The following is a 5,128-nucleotide window of genomic DNA, read 5'->3' as shown; positions in this document are numbered from 1 at the left end:
GAAGAAGATGAACTGTCCATGATCTCCAGAAGGGTGAACCAACTCTGGAAGAGCAAGCAAAGGAAGTTCAGAGGCTTCAGAAGTTCAAAGAGATTTGAACGTGGAGAATCTTCTGGTGACAGAAGATCTGACAAGAAGAAGGCTGTCTGCTATGAGTGCAATGAGCCTGGACATTACAAGAATAAGTGTCCGAAACTTCAGAAGGAGAATCCCAAGAAGAAGTTTCATAAGAAGAAAGGTCTTATGGCAACATGGGATGATTCTGAATCAGAATCAGGATCAGACTCTGAAGGAGAGCAGGCAAACTTTGCGCTGATGGCGACAGAAGATGATGGATCAGAATCTACATCAGAATCAGATTCTGAAGAGGTATTTTCTGAACTATCTAGAGAAGAGTTAGTTTCCAGTCTAACAGAGCTTCTTGAATTAAAAGCTCATCTTAGTATCAAATACAAAAAGCTGAAAAAGCAATTTGAATTTGAAACTAAGAAGCTTGAGTTGGAAAATTCTGAATTAAAAGAAAAAGTTTTAAAATTATCCAATAATGTTGGATCTCCTTCTGATTCAGAAAAATCCACTCCTAGTCTGAATCATATTCTGAAAGAATATGATTTAAGTTTCAGGAAGTTCTTATCTAGAAGTATTGGCAGAAGTCAGCTAGCTTCTATGATATATGCTGTATCTGGAAACAAAAGAGTTGGCATTGGTTATGAGGGTGAAATCCCATACAAGCTTGAATCTGTGGATGATATGAAAATATCATACAAGCCTCTGTATAACCAATTTAAATTTGGCCACTCCCATGATATTAAGCACACATCACATGCACAAAGTTTTCACATAACACACACTAAGAAGCATGTGACACAACCTAAGAAATATCATGGAACTCAGAATAAGAAGTATCATACTGTTCCTCCTGTTAAATATTTTGCTAAACCCAAGTTCAATCAGAACTTGAGGAGAACTAACAAGAAAGGACCCAAGAAAATGTGGGTACCTAAGGAAAAGATTATTCCTATTGCAGATATCCTTGGCGGCAAAGAGGACAGAAAGCAAAATGTCATGGTACCTGAACTATGGGTGCTCGCGACACATGACGGGAAGAAGGTCTACATTCCAAGACCTGGTGCTTAAACCAGGTGGAGAAGTCAAGTTTGGAGGAGATCAGAAGGGAAAAATCATTGGCTCTGGAACCATAAGTCTTGGTAACTCTCCTTCCATAACTAATGTACTTCTTGTAGAAGGATTAACACATAACTTATTGTCCATAAGTCAATTAAGTGACAATGGTTATGATATAATCTTCAATCAAAAGTCTTGCAAGGCTGCAAGTCAGAAGGATGGCTCAATCCTATTTACAGGCAAGAGGAAGAACAACATTTATAAGATTGATCTTTCTGATCTTGATAAGCAGAAGGTGACTTGTCTTATGTCTGTTTCTGAAGAGCAATGGGTCTGGCACAGAAGATTAGGTCATGCTAGTTTGAGAAAGATTTCTCAGATTAACAAACTAAATCTGGTCAGAGGACTTCCAAATCTGAAATACAAATCAGATGCTCTTTGTGAAGCATGTCAGAAGGGCAAGTTCTCCAGACCTGCATTCAAGTCTAAGAATGTTGTTTCTACCTCAAGGCCGTTAGAACTCTTGCACATTGATCTGTTTGGCCCAGTCAAAACAGCATCTGTCAGAGGGAAGAAATATGGATTAGTCATCGTTGATGATTATAGCCGCTGGACATGGGTAAATTTCTTGAAACACAAGGATGAGTCTCATTCAGTGTTCTTTGATTTCTGCACTCAGATTCAATCTGAGAAAGAGTGTAAAATCATAAAGGTCATAAGTGATCATGGTGGTGAATTTGAGAACAGATTCTTTGAGGAGTTCTTCAAAGAAAATGGTATTGCCCATGATTTCTCTTGTCCTAGAACTCCACAGCAAAATGGAGTTGTAGAGCGAAAGAATAGGACTTTACAAGAAATGGCCAGAACCATGATCAATGAAACCAATATGGCTAAGCATTTCTGGGCAGAAGCAATTAACACTGCATGTTATATTCAGAATAGAATCTCTATCAGACCTATTCTAAATAAGACTCCTTATGAATTGTGGAAGAACAGAAAGCCCAACATTTCATATTTCCATCCTTTTGGATGTGTATGTTTTATTCTGAATACTAAAGATCATCTTGGTAAGTTTGATTTCAAAGCACAAAAATGTTTCCTTCTTGGGTATTCTGAACGCTCTAAAGGCTACAGAGTATACAATACTGAAACATTGATTGTAGAAGAATCAATCAATATCAGGTTTGATGATAAGCTTGGTCTTGAAAAACCAAAGCAGTTTGAGAATTTTGCAGATTTTGATATTGATATATCAGAAGTTGAAGAACCAAGAAGCAAAGCTGCAGAAGATGGCAGGCTCAGAAGCAATGGATCAGAAGATCAAGTTGCTGCATCTTTAGAGAATCTTAGGATTTCTGAGGAACCAACTATCAGAAGATCACCTAGACTTGCTTCAGCTCATTCAGAAGATGTGATCCTTGGAAAGAAAGATGATCCTATCAGAACCAGATCATTTCTTAAGAATGACAATCAGAAGCAGTGATCAGAATCAGAAGGCGTAAAGTCTATTCATATTTTACAGCTGTCATCCATTATCTGATGGTGAACACGTGTCTGTACGGTTAGTACAAAGCGTGCAGTTGAAAAGACGCCGACCTAGGTAACAGTTCTAAATCATTTCATTTACCACGTTCTCTCTCCTTACGTCACTCATCTTTTAATAAAATTGATTTCTTTTGATTCTGGAACTGTTCAGTTTATATTTTTTTTTATTATTTTCTTTTTCAAATCCGCCTCTATACATTCTTTTCAAATCATTTCATATATCTTTTTCGCTCCGTGTCTCTCTTTCTTCTTGCATACTCTCTTTTGAAATCTTCTTAGTCGTTTCTAAAACCCTAACCGAAAACCCATAACTTGTTCCTCTTAGTTGTTCATTCTGTTTCAATGGCTGCTTCTTCATCTCAAAATGTTGGTTCATCTACTCTTCTCCATATTCAAAATGAAGCAAACCAGGAACTCACTCCAGTTGTTGCGTGCTCCATTCCTAAGGATGAATTGGAAGTTCTTTGTGAACTTATGGTTGATTTTGATAACATTGAACAACACCAATTTCATCTCAAAGAAGATATAATTTTTCAAGGATGGACTTCGCTGTTCGCAGAGTTCTGTGGACCAGTCTACCCAGATCTTGTCAAGGAATTCTGGATACATGCAGTTGTCGCCCCAAAATCCATCTTGTCTTTCGTCCATGGAAAGTTTGTGGTAGTAACTGAGAACATTCTGAGAGTGATGTTTGATCTGAAAGATCCTGAAGGAGCTTTTGAAATCGATAAAAGAGTTGATTGGAAGACTGTGTTATCTACTCTTTACTTAGATATAAATGAGACTAAGAATGTCAAGGACATGAAGGATCTCTACAAAATCTGGACCAAGATTCTTCTTGGATGTTTCTATCACAGAAAAGGGACACATGCTTCTGACTTCGTTAACAACGAGCAAAAATACATTCTGTATTGCATTGCCACCAAGAAGAAGGTTGATGCTATCTACATTATCTTCAACCATATGTGGAAAGCTGTGAAGGATTCCAGAAATGCTTTTAGAGAAAAAGGTGGGACAATCATTCCTTTTGGTAGAATTATTACAAACCTTCTGGTGCATTCCAAGATTGTTGAGAGTCTGGAATCTGAAGGTATTATTAAAGACCTTGCTGTCACCACTGGGGCCTGTCTGAATGCCTTCACCTTAAAGAAGATGAAAGTGATTAAGGCTATCAGTAAGACTCCCCAACCTCTTGCGGGAACAAGAATCAGAAGAGCACCAGTTCTAGCTGAATTTGAAACTTTCTTCAACAGTGAGGTACCTGAAGTCAGAACTAGGTATCTGAAGTCTCAAGAAGAAAATAAAAGTCTCAAAGATCAAGACAAAGGTGCTCCTATTAAAGTAAATCGCAAGAAAGAAGAAAGGACCAAAAGAAAGTTTGATCACCCCTCTTTCAATCAAGTGAAGGTTGTTAAGAAAGCTGCTGCTACCACTAAGAATGAAGTAGTCCCAGAAGAAGTCATTGCAAAAGTTGTTAAGGCTGTTTCTGCTGATTTTGAGAAGAAAAAGAAGGAAGCTGAAAATAAGAAGAAGAAGTCAGATAATAATACTGAGATTGTTGAAGTTGTTGAGAAGAAGAAAACAAGAAAAAGAAAGATGATTCTTCAAGAATCTGATGAAGAAAATGTTGTTCAAGAGGCTGTGAATCAACAGGAAGTTCTGGCAAGCGTCAGAAGGAAAGAGATCTCTAGCGGCAAAACAAAAATTGTTGAAGAGCCGAAGAGTAAGAAGCAGAAGAAGACTGAGGCTGTGGTCAAAGCCTTTCAGAAAGCATCCAAAGGTATATGTATTTCTGAACCTGATTCTACTCCTGCTGGTAATTCAGAAGTTGCACCAATAGAGGTTGCCCCTATCCCTGAACCAGAAAAAGCCACATCAGAATCACCTATAATTGTCCGTGCTCTTACACCTCCATCTTCTCCCACAACCAAACCAAATTCTCCTCCCCTTTCACCAATTCCAGATGCCTCCATCCCTTCTCCTTCACCCTCAACTAACTTTGTTTCTGACCAAGCTGCTGTTGATCATGTTCTAGATATACCACCTATTCAAACTCTCTTTCCACCACACACAAATATCTCCATCTCTCAACCTCCTCCCCATGCCACTTATGAACCTATTCCGTCTACCTCTCTAAATAACCATAGTGACTCTATTTTTCCAACCTCTGCATCACATGAACAGCTGCTCCGTGACTGCAACTACACTCCTAAGCCTCGTCTTGAAGCTGAAGTGGTAGTGTTAGATTCTGATACTGAAGCAGAATCTTCTTATAGGTTGAATAGAGATCCTCAACCGTACTTCATTCCCAACCCTGCCTTTTCAAAAACCCAATTAAAATCCCACCCCATCTACCCTATTGGTGAAATTTTTTAAAAAGTAAAGAGGAATCTCAGGAGTATCTTTGATACTCTCAGAATTGCTGAAAGTTCTGGCTTGAATGATGTTGCTATGCGGA

The sequence above is a fragment of the Vicia villosa genome, unplaced genomic scaffold (genome assembly GCF_029867415.1).
Source record: "Vicia villosa cultivar HV-30 ecotype Madison, WI unplaced genomic scaffold, Vvil1.0 ctg.002744F_1_1, whole genome shotgun sequence".
Classification (NCBI taxonomy): Eukaryota; Viridiplantae; Streptophyta; class Magnoliopsida; order Fabales; family Fabaceae; genus Vicia; species Vicia villosa.
Note: the sequence above shows the minus strand (reverse complement) of the source record.